This window comes from Molossus molossus, unplaced genomic scaffold, assembly GCF_014108415.1.
Source record: "Molossus molossus isolate mMolMol1 unplaced genomic scaffold, mMolMol1.p scaffold_m16_p_1, whole genome shotgun sequence".
NCBI lineage: Eukaryota > Metazoa > Chordata > Mammalia > Chiroptera > Molossidae > Molossus > Molossus molossus.
The window spans coordinates 109,848,158-109,861,173 of NW_023425344.1; positions in this window are offsets into that span (position 1 = coordinate 109,848,158).

Here is a 13,016-nt window from a genome sequence, read left to right on the forward strand (position 1 = left end):
TTCCTACATATGCATAGATTCACCCACTGTCAACATTCCTCACCAAAGTGATACATTTGTTACCATCCATAAACCTATTCTGACACATCATCACCCAAAGTCCATAGTTTACATTAGGGTCTACCCTTGGTATGGTACATTTCAAAGGTTTGGAGAAGCATACACAGTAGTCCCTCTTATACATGGTATTATTTTTCATAGTTTCAATTATCATCAGTCAACCAAGGTCCAAAAATATTAAATAGAAAATTCCAGAAATAATTCATAAGTCTTTAAGTACATGCCATTCTTGAGACAGGATAGTATGAAGCTAGGAAAATTCCTGGGCAAGTGGAATGGAAAAACTGAGACAAGATAGTTAAACAAGGCCAAAGAATTTGAACAACACCCTGGCCTGTGTGGCTCAGGGGTTGGAGTGTCAGTCTGCACACCAGGTTCAATTCCTAGTCAAGAGCACATACCTGGGTTACAGGTTCGATCCCAGGCCCTGGTCATGGTATGTGCGAAAGGCAATCTCTCGCATAGATGTTTCTCTCTCTCTCTTTCTCCCTCCCTCCCTTCCACTCTATCTAAAAATCAATGGAAAATTATCCTCAGATGAGGGTGAAAGAAAGAAAGAAAGAAAGAAAGAAAGAAAGAAAGAAAGAAAGAAAGAAAGAGGAAGGAAGGAAGGAAGGAAGGAAGGAAGGAAGGAAGGAAGGAAGGAAGGAAGGAAGGAAGGAAGGAAAAGGAAAGGGAAGGGAAGGGAGGGGGGAGGGGAAGGGAGGGGAGGAGAGGGAAGGGAAGAGGAAGGGAAGAGAGGGGAAGGGAAGGGAAGGGAAGGGAAGGGAAGGGGAGGGGAGGGGAGGGGAGGGGAGGGGAGGGGAGGGGAGGGGAGGGGAGGGGAGGGAGGGGAGGGGAGGGGAGGGGAGGGGAGGGGAGGGAAGGGAAGGGAAGGGAAGGGAAGGGAAGGGAAGGGAAGGGAAATATCAGGCAGCACCGAATGGAAAATGATTAGGAGCGCTTCACCAACAGAAGCTCCAAGGAAGGCTTCTATAGGGCAGATGTAGGAGAAAAGCAAAGAAATTATTTGATTGGCTACAGCTTAAACGGTTGTTATTTGAGAAAGCTCCTTGGCTGACTGTGATTAGCTGTTCTTAAGTTCGGTTTTCTAAGACTCTGCAATGGCTCTGGCTCAGCTCTCACATAGGCTCCCAAGGTCTTAGAGCCCCCCTGGTGTGAAGGTCTTCTTGTTTAATACTTTAACAGAATATACTTAAACTTGGGGGCATTAAATTCAGCTCCACTAATAACAAGCACCTTGAAATGGTATATACTGACTAAAGAATCAAATTTACAAAAATTGCAATAGTCGCAACAAAAATCACATTGTTTTCTCTGAATTCAGAATGCAGTTTTCTTTCCATATTTACCTTAAATGTGTGCTTGTTATAGACTTGTAATAAAAGTACAGTAAGTCCTCATTTAATGCCATTGGTAGGTTCCTGGAAACGGCAACTTTAAGTGAAACCACAGATAACCAAACCAATTTTACCCTAGGCTAATTGGTATAAACAAGAGTTAAGTTCCTACAGCATATATTTGGTCACAAAACATCATCAAACTTCAAAATAAAGACCCAAAATGTTTCTAATATTACACATTAAAATAAATGTGTGCTATACTTTCATTTAAGAAAGATGAATACCATCATGTAAGAGTGATTTTTCAACTTCTTATTCCAGTTTAGGGACACAGAGCAGGACTCCGCCCAGGAGAGACACCCTTCACTGCCGGGTGCACCCACTCACTGAGACACCCTTCACTGCCGGGCGCACCCACTCACTGAGACACCCTTCACTGCCGGGCGCACCCACTCACTGAGACACCCTTCACTGCAGGGCGCACCCACTCACTGAGACACCCTTCACTGCCGGGCGCACCCACTCACTGAGACACCCTTCACTGCCGGGCGCACCCACTCACTGAGACACCCTTCACTGCCGGGCGCACCCACTCACTGAGACACCCTTCACTGCCGGGCGCACCCACTCACTGAGACACCCTTCACTGCCGGGCGCACCCACTCACTGAGACACCCTTCACTGCCGGGTGCACCCACTCACTGAGACACCCTTCACTGCCGGGCGCACCCACTCACTGAGACACCCTTCACTGCCGGGCGCACCCACTCACTGAGACACCCTTCACTGCCGGGCGCACCCACTCACTGAGACACCCTTCACTGCCGGGCGCACCCACTCACTGAGACACCCTTCCGGCCGGCGCACCCACTCACTGAGACACCCTTCACTGCCGGGCGCACCCACTCACTGAGACACCCTTCACTGCCGGGCGCACCCACTCACTGAGACACCCTTCACTGCCGGGCGCACCCACTCACTGAGACACCCTTCACTGCCGGGCGCACCCACTCACTGAGACACCCTTCACTGCCGGGCGCACCCACTCACTGAGACACCCTTCACTGCCGGGTGCACCCACTCACTGAGACACGCTTCACTGCCGGGTGCACCCACTCACTGAGACACCCTTCACTGCAGGGTGCACCCACTCACTGAGACACCCTTCACTGCCGGGCGCACCCACTCACTGAGACACCCTTCACTGCCAGGGCGCACCCACTCACTGAGACACCCTTCACTGCCGGGCGCACCCACTCACTGAGGACACCCTTCACTGCCGGGTGCACCCACTCACTGAGACACCCTTCACTGCCGGGTGCACCCACTCACTGAGACACCCTTCACTGCAGGGTGCACCCACTCACTGAGACACCCTTCACTGCAGGGTGCACCCACTCACTGAGACACCCTTCACTGCCGGGTGCACCCACTCACTGAGACACCCTTCACTGCAGGGTGCACCCACTCACTGAGACACCCTTCACTGCCGGGCGCACCCACTCACTGAGACACCCTTCACTGCCGGGCGCACCCACTCACTGAGACACCCTTCACTGCCGGGCGCACCCACTCACTGAGACACCCTTCACTGCCGGGTGCACCCACTCACTGAGACACCCTTCACTGCCGGGTGCACCCACTCACTGAGACACGCTTCACTGCCGGGTGCACCCACTCACTGAGACACCCTTCACTGCAGGGTGCACCCACTCACTGAGACACCCTTCACTGCCGGGTGCACCCACTCACTGAGACACCCTTCACTGCAGGGTGCACCCACTCACTGAGACACCCTTCACTGCCGGGTGCACCCACTCACTGAGACACCCTTCACTGCAGGGTGCACCCACTCACTGAGACACCCTTCACTGCCGGGTGCACCCACTCACTGAGACACCCTTCACTGCAGGGTGCACCCACTCACTGAGACACCCTTCACTGCCGGGTGCACCCACTCACTGAGACACCCTTCACTGCAGGGTGCACCCACTCACTGAGACACCCTTCACTGCCGGGTGCACCCACTCACTGAGACACCCTTCACTGCAGGGTGCACCCACTCACTGAGACACCCTTCACTGCAGGGTGCACCCACTCACTGAGACACCCTTCACTGCAGGGTGCACCCACTCACTGAGACACCCTTCACTGCAGGGTGCACCCACTCACTGAGACACCCTTCACTGCCGGGTGCACCCACTCACTGAGACACCTTCACTGCAGGGTGCACCCACTCACTGAGACACCCTTCATTGCAGGGTGCACCCACTCACTGAGACACCCTTCATTGCAGGGTGCACCCACTCACTGAGACACCCTTCATTGCAGGGTGCACCCACTCACTGAGACACGCTTCACTGCAGGGTGCACCCACTCACTGAGACACCCTTCATTGCAGGGTGCACCCACTCACTGAGACACCCTTCACTGCAGGGTGCACCCACTCACTGAGACACCCTTCATTGCAGGGTGCACCCACTCACTGAGACACGCTTCACTGCAGGGTGCACCCACTCACTGAGACACCCTTCATTGCAGGGTGCACCCACTCACTGAGACACCCTTCATTGCAGGGTGCACCCACTCACTGAGACACCCTTCATTGCAGGGTGCACCCACTCACTGAGACACCCTTCACTGCAGGGTGCACCCACTCACTGAGACACCCTTCATTGCAGGGTGCACCCACTCAATGAGACACGCTTCACTGCAGGGTGCACCCACTCACTGAGACACCCTTCACTGCAGGGTGCACCCACTCACTGAGACACCCTTCATTGCAGGGTGCACCCACTCACTGAGACACCCTTCATTGCAGGGTGCACCCACTCACTGAGACACCCTTCACTGCAGGGTGCACCCACTCACTGAGACACCCTTCACTGCAGGGTGCACCCACTCACTGAGACACCCTTCATTGCAGGGTGCACCCACTCACTGAGACACCCTTCACTGCAGGGTGCACCCACTCACTGAGACACCCTTCATTGCAGGGTGCACCCACTCAATGAGACACGCTTCACTGCAGGGCGCACCCACTCACTGAGACACCCTTCATTGCAGGGTGCACCCACTCAATGAGACACGCTTCACTGCAGGGCGCACCCACTCACTGAGACACCCTTCATTGCAGGGTGCACCCACTCACTGAGACACGCTTCACTGCAGGGCGCACCCATTCCCACTGAGACTGGGACAATGTGGACACACCGGTTCGCCTCAGGTGCACGTTTGGGATGTGGGAGAAACCCGGAGTCCTGGGAGGAAACCACACGTGTGGAGAACATCCACACCGACCATGGAGCCAGCTGGGAATTGTTTTTTTTTTTATCCTCACCCAAGGAATTTTTTTTTTTTTTTTTGCATTCATCTTCAGATAGAGGGGGAGGGAGAGAGGAAGGAAGAGAGAAAGAGAGAAACATTGACTGGTTGCCACCCACACAACCCCAACCAGGGCCAGGGACAAACTGCAACCAAGGTACGTGCCCTTAGCAGGAACCAAACCTGGGACTCTGGTCCGACACGCTAACCTCTGAGCCAAACTGGCCAGGGTGAAATTGATTTTTTTTCTTATCCATGTTATAACTAAACAATGTTGAAGAAACTGTTATTCAAGGAACTGTATTCAAAAAGGGATCTCTATATCAAAAGTGTACCTATTTTATGCTAATATAAGCAAACATCCACTAAGTGATTTATATATATATATTTTTTAAGGTTTTAGCTTTTTTATTATTGATTTTTTTTTTTCAGAGAGAGGGAGAGAAACAGCGATGTGAGAGAAACTGTCTCCTGCATGCCCCGTCCTGGGGATCGAGCCCTCAACCCAGGCAGGTGCCCTGACCAGGAATCAAACCAGGACCTCTCAGTCCATGGAACTGAGCCACCGAGCCACACAAGCTGGGCTAATTGGTTTATATTTTCAACATTTGGCCCAAGGCAAATTTAGTCTACAGTGTTTTTATTAAAAACTGATCACTGGAGAAGCTCAAGTTACTAGAATATATATTACAAAGAATTTGTCGCTTAGAATATGTAAATGGAAGTTAAGATCACAGAAGAGCAAAGGCTAGGTAGGGCTGACAACTGTCTTCATTGAAAACAACTTTAATCAGTGGTAGAGATGAGGAAGAAATAGAGACAAAACAGAAGAGAAAGAAAGAAGAAATAGTGACTGATTTTGCCCCTTTTTGTTCTTTTTTATCCTCACCCAAGGACAGTTTTGCATTTATCTTCAGATTGACCAGGAGGGAGAGGGGGTGGGGGGGAGAGAGAGAAACATTGACAGGAGAGAGACACATCAACTGGTCGCCACCCACACGACCCCAACCGGGGCTGGGGACAAACCGCAACCGAGGTACGTGCCCTTAGCGGGAACCGAACCTAGGATTCTCGGGTCCACAGGCCGACGCTCTTACTGCTGAGCCAAACTGGCCAGGGCACCCCCCCTTTTTGTTCTTAACTTTGATGGTATCTTATGACAAGTAAAATAAATTTCCCAAGTCCTTAGCTTGTCTTTTTAGTTCTCTAGGAATCACCAATTCCTAGGCAGCCCTGCCAATCAAGGTTTCCTAGGTTCCAATTCACAAAATGACCCGAATTCTTCACATACATTCATTGATTTCTGGCCTCAGTGTCCTTGCTCATGTTATTCTGGCATTTTAAAGTGTCATCCTTCAAAATCTAATGTCAAGGCCAGTAGAGCTGAAAAGCTTTCCCAGATTATATTTTATTCTCCAATTGAAATGTATCTTTCTTAGTTTTTCCTGTATCACAAATGCATCTCATACATATGTAAGAGCACTTAATCACATTCTGCCTAAAATAGCAGTTCTCTGAGACTGTCCTATCTCCTTTGCAGGGCTGTGATCTGAGAGCAGCGACCACATCTTATTCATCTGTACTCCTATTGCAATGCCTGCCACCTAAAAGAATCCTAGACATTTAAGCTCAGAATTGGAAGGAAACTTAACGTTCAAATAATAGTTGTTATACGGTGTCCAAAAAAAAGTTTGTTGTCAAAGTGATGGAAGAAAAATCAAGGGGAAATGCTTGGAAAAGAATATTAGAAATAGCAAAAATAATAATAAATGTTTATTTAGAATTTATGTGCCCTACAATTCCAAGCCCATTATGTATATGATCTCATTTAATTTTCACAATAATTCAACAAGGTAGGTATTGCTATCGTTGTCATCCTAACAGAGAAGCAAACTGAGACACAGAGAGGTTAAATGGTTTGCCCAGAGTTGAGCAGTTATGGAATGGTGGAGCCAGAATTCAAACCCAGGCAGCTTGAGTCCATTTATACTTTTCAGTAAAATACAGTTCAGCAAAGGGGCATTTCACACATACCATAAAGAGAAGGACCGTTGAGAAACGGGCAGATGAAATGTGTTTTTCCATCCCTGCTAACCTTTGGATGCCCACACTGAGCATCTTGAAGTTAAAATCCTTACCCCAAATGGTCAACATTCACGTAACGTTATAAAACATCCATATAATTAATATGACATTTTCAGAAAGCACATTTCTGTGATTTTTAATTCCCAAATCCCTATGAAAGCCACACGCTTGGTAACCAGCCCAAGCATTGTAGCCACAATAGAGGAAACTCAGTGAATTTAATCAGAAGCATGTACCCAGCCATCAGGGCCCTTCGGGAATGCTTGCTAGAAAAATCACATGTAGTTTTCATTTTCTGTCTTCTGGCCCTAACATGACCCTCGCTTTTTCTGCCTAGTAATAATTCAAAGCATATTACATATAGCAACAATTTTTTAAAGACTGACTTTTTTTAAAACTTCGATGCTAGGCAAATTTTTCAAATTTCCCCATTCCAATCAATGCTCCATAAAATACTTAGAAACTACTGAAGCTGATAGTTGATTAATTTTTATTTTTTTAACTGAACTGAAATAACACTGTGTATCGATGTCATGTACTACATCCTCTGTGGTCACAGCAGGGCCAAGCTGTTAAGTCTGTTCGACTTGAGGGAATGTGTGGGTCACTTCAGGTTTCAGAAACCTTCGTTAGTTCAGCCTGGTGTAATAACAGGGTGAACTTTAAAGTTGAGCAGGAAAATGCCTTGGCAACTAGTATAAAAATATTTGACAGGTAAACAAAATATGTCCTCAGTCTTCAGTTAAATACACACACACACACACACACACACACACTGTGCCCCAACTCCCTGCCTACCCCTGTGTTGAGCCCTTTTGGGAGCACCTCTCACATTATTGTAGAAGTCAGAGATTTTCATGCTGTGTGTCACAGGAGTTTTTAAAAACTTGCAATCCCTAACTATTTAGTCAGGGGCACTGACCTCTTTTCCCTTAGACTGTCAATTTAAAAAATGACAACAGCCAACAGAACCACAGCTGTCCGATGTGAATAAATAAAAAGTATACCTATTATTTTTGTTAGATTGGCAAAATGTAGTTTTTGGTGTGCTGCTGGATTTTAGTGGTTAGTTTATGTGTGCCGTGAGAAAGATGGGATGTTGCTGTTTTAAGTAGAGGTGTCCTACCTGTATTCCTCCTGTTTCTTGCTTATATTCTCTTCCATCAGGTGGCCTCTCATTTCTTGGGAAAAACAGATTTCTACTTTTCAGTCATAAACCATGACTGATTTAGAGCTTAAAGATCTACCCTTCCTGCATTTTAACAGGAGAGGGGGAAATTTCTCTGACAGGATTAGACCCTAATGCTTAAGGCTCTGAAATTTCAGGCATCATTTAGCAGAGAGCAGAAAATATCTGGAGACATCCAAGCATCTCATCCTTAATAATAAATCATCCCGATGAGTACCTCCTATATTAAGCCAGTACTGCTGCCGATTTTTCACGAGCCTTCAGGGTCCTTCATGCCGTGTTTCCGTTGGGGAACTGGAAATGTGATGCAGCATTAAAAAGTGTGGGTGGAGAACCAGAAGACCTGGGGCCAAAGTTAGTTACAGTCTCAGTTTCCCCATCCTTGGGCACTGTATGAGTAGTTGGTTCATTCACTCAACCCATGTTTAAATTTTTTTTTTCTTTTTATTGATTTTAGAGAGAGAAAGGGAAAGGGAGAGGGAGAGATAGAAACATTGATGAGACTGAACATCGATTGGCCGCCTCCTGCATGCCCCCCACTGGGGATCGGGCCCACAACCTGAGCATGTGCCCTGACTGGGAATCGAACCAGTGACTTCATGGTGCTTGGGTTGATGCTCAACCACTGAGCCACACCAGCCGGGCTCAACCCATGTTTATAAAGCTCCAAGTGTAAAACGAGAATCATAATATACTATGTCATAGGGCTGTAGTGAGTTTATACATGCAAATATTTACTGCAATTCCTGTGGCACTCAATAAATGCTAATGGCACTGTTACATGTTTATAAACGTATATGGAACTTGCTCTGTAGAGAAATTGTCCCACAATTTACTTCTTGCTTGCATTTACTCTTCCCGGGTTTACCTTACTCTAACCCATGAAGATGACAGGACTCCAGATGTTGTTTCTCTTTTCTCAAATTACTTAACACCTTTGATGGCTCACTTTCAATCAGGACTAATAGGCTTCAGTGCAGACGTTATCGATATGAATGGTGCTACTCCTCGAGAAACGAGCTCCCGGCACAGGGTGTCCTGATAACAGGGAAAGCGGCGTCGTTCCCCAAATCACTCTCGGCACCCAGGACTCAGGTGATGGCAGTTGGCAGTCTCCTTGTTTCGGGGCACATGGCTTTGCCAGCCATTGATGGTCATCAAATAATACACTGTGATATTATTCTATGGTTTGTTTTTGCAAAGAGATCCTTTCTAAAATACTCAATTGATTCATTTCCAAGCCACTGGCAAACATAATCATATAGTACAGACAGAATAATAGACCATTTTGATAGCTCTCCCATTTTCTGGGATGAAATTAGTAGGAAATAAAAGACTGTGTTTTGACTGAAGTTTGAAAAATGGAGTTTCTAGGGTCAAGACAGACATACACATGACTTTATAGTGAAATTTTTTATAAGGCTTTTGAGTGAACCCTTTGATGAAATTACACTGGAAATGAAACATCATTGTTACCACAGAAATTACTTGACAGCTGTTTAAAGTGTGAGCATTTAACCTGTCAACTTCCCCATCATGTTAATATATCACAATATTTATTATTCTATTAGTAAACAGAATGGCCAGGAATGTGCTTGATTTGAACCAAGTATAGTAAGCTCAACCATCAGTGAAACTTGGAAAAAAAATGCATTTGATCAAGTTCCTTTTATAGAACGTGGACAATATTGAGCGGTCAGACACAAAAAAGAAAAAAAACTCTTTCATTTCCCCTGTTGAATCTGGAACTACCGGTCAGGGAAACGGTGTTTTCTGTAAAGCTTCTCTGGCCGTGATGAGATGGTCAAGGGGTTGGTCCCTGTCCCTGGAAGATCGACCTGCTTCAAACTGGTCTTATCTCAGTTTCTCCAACTCATTCCGTTTTCTCTCACCTCAGCACCTTCCCATTGGCCATTCTCTCAATCTAGAACGTTCTCCATGCCCTCCTAGTGATCATCTCAGGCACGGTGTCCCCAAACCCGAGTTCCCTTCGCTCACACCCTTACATTATCGCTATGGTGCCCCCTGCCGCCTTGGTAATGCTCTTCACTCTTGTCATGAGTTTACAGCATGGCTCTTTCCCGTGACCTGTATTGTCCACAATGACTGAGGCCATGTCTTCTTTATGTTTGTGTCCCCAACACTTAACGTGCGGCCAGTCACATTGAAGGCTCTCAGTAAATATCTGTTGAATGAATTCGGGCATTTTCGTGCACGTACAGAGTGGACTTGAACCGGTGCCAGGAGACTTGCTTTTAGAAACTGGACCTCTTGGAAGTCCCACCATCTCCTCCATGGCGTATTCCATGTCTAGACCCCCAGGGGCACAGAGGTGGCCTGAAAGATAAAAGTGGAACCAAAAGGCCGGAACATTTCCACACCAGTCACCAAGACTAGGAAGTAAGTTGTTCTTCATCAGAGCACGTGGTTTATGAAGGCAGATACCCCGGCCACTTGTCATTTTCTAAAGAGCTGAAGAAACAGGAGAATGTAGCCATAACCTCAAAGTGCACACACAATAGCACTAAAAACACGGAAGTTTCACATACAAGTGAAGTGGTCATCAAAGTGGAAATGAGCAGACACGCACGTGGCATTGACCCCAGAGCACAGCTGCATCCGGCCCCGCTGCACCGTAACCAGCCCACCGCAGTGGAGGAGAAACACCTCCTTACCAGCTGGGGATGAAAATCCACCAAGAGCCAGCCCTACAGAGTGGACTAGTGATACTGTCGTCTCCATACATAGAGACCAGTCAGAATACTTAGAAACTGTTGTTCCCATGGACACACTGCTCTTTGCATTGTGACTGTTACTGAGTATAATATCCAGGATACAATAGGCTACACTCTGGTAACAAATAAAATCTGAAACCTTAGTGGCTTTATTACAAGTTTATTTCTCCCTCTTGTCACATGTCTCTTCCATTTTAGGATCTTACCATCTTCTGGCCTAAACTTCAGCCAGAATTTTAGGGGGGAAAATCAACCCAGAAGTAAAACAGTTTACTTCTGCTTACATTCCCCTGGACAGAACAGGCACCTGGCAAGTCTAACTAAGTGAAGATGACCAATGATGAGGAGCCCATGGATGTGGGTGCTGACAGTTTCTACCACACTATAGTTTGGTCTTTTAAGCATTTCTGCTTTTTTGACACATGGTTCTGATGATTTAGCTAAAAGGACTATTTCTTCTATGATAATTGATTTAGCCCAGACATTTTTAAAAATATACTCACAGAAACCCATAGCTTTGCATTTATATTCTTTGGCACTGTGTACCAGGGTATATTTAAGGTATTGGATTACTTATTTCCACATAACCAAGTACTTCGAAACGTAACAGCTTCAAAGAGCAAACATTTATTATCTCACAGTTTCCGTGGGTCAGGAATTTAGATGTGGCTAAGTTGTATACTTCCAGCTTAAGGTCTTTCGTGAGCCGCCCGTCACACTGACAGCTGGGTGAGAACACGTCTGAAAGTCTGATTGAGGGGATCTGCTCCTCAGCTCCCTCCCCTGGTTACTGGCAGGAACCCCTTGCTCACAGGTGGTTGGACTGAGGGCACAGGCTCCTCTCTGGCTGTGGGCTGGAAGCTCCCTCACTTCCTAGCGAAGCGCCTCTCCATAGGGTGGCTCCCAATATGGTCTCGCTTCCCTCACAGCAAGTAAGCAAGAGAGAGAGAACAGCTAAAGATGGAAAACACCATCTTTTGTCATCTAATCTCAGAAGTGTCAGTCATATGCATCACATTCTACTACTTAGAGGGGAATCACTAGGTCCAGCCCATGTTCAAGGAGAGGAGACTACACAGGGGCATGAATTCTAGGCAGCAGGGACCACATGGGGCCACCTTAGGGGCTGCTTGCCATTCATGTTCTTCTGGCCATCTGACTTTTGGTTATCTTATTTATACTCCTTTATTTTGTTTGTTTCTTCTTCTTCTTCTTCTTTTTTTTTTCTTTTTCCAAGTTTAGGCCATTGGAGTCACTTTAGTGCTGTGATTCAAATAAGTTTTAGAATCTTGGCCTTGACTTTCTTTTCTGGTTATGACTTTGAACATGGCCTGCAGATGATGGAAATCATGGAACCAGTCTATGAAAGCTGTTGTAGATCCAAGTTGTACAGTCATTTAATAAGTAAGAAGTATAGCCTTTCTTTGGCTGTCTAGTACTATGTTATGCTATATTATATGATATATACTTTTCTCATTAATCTCTTCTAGGACTTGCTGGTTTTTTAAATTCCATCTGATTTTGCTCTGTCAATTAAAGTATCTTTGAATAAGTGAAATGGCCTATTAGCAAAACTGAATGAAAGCATGACAGTTTGTTAACAATGATATTTCAGTGATATTTCCACTCATAAAATGGATTGTTACCTATATCAGGACATAGGTTATTTGGAATAAGAAACAACCTCAAATTTTAAGTAGCATAAAACTACCAAGATTAGTTTCCTGCTCTTGCTCCATGTCCTTCAGAGTTGAGACAGAGGAAAGAGGTGGGGAGGGAGGATTGCTTGTTATTACGAGAAGACTCAGACTGATTGGGAACCCACCCAAGTGTTGGTAACCAGGCCAGAGGAGGCAGAGAGCTCCAGAAAGTCTTACACCAGCAATTAAAGGTTTGGCCCAGAGGTTCTAGGCATCGTTTCCACTCTCAGTTCATTGGCTAGAATTACTTAATGGTTTCCTAACCACAAGGGGTCACAAAGAGCAATTTTTCATGGGCAAAACCAGAAATGTTTGCAAACAACGCTGATGATAACCACCATCCCCGGCACTCATCAAATATCACTATGAGGAAATCTTTTATCCTTATTTCCAACTTTAAGGTCAAATAATCCTATTAATTTATTTAAATTTGGGTTTTGTAATAATAACAATGAATTTTCTTCCTTAACATTTTATATATTCTTAGCCCTGGCCGATTTGGCTCAGCGGTTAGAACGTCGGCCTGCGGTCCTGAGAGACCCAGTACGGTTCCCACTAAGGGCGCGTACCTCGGTTGCAG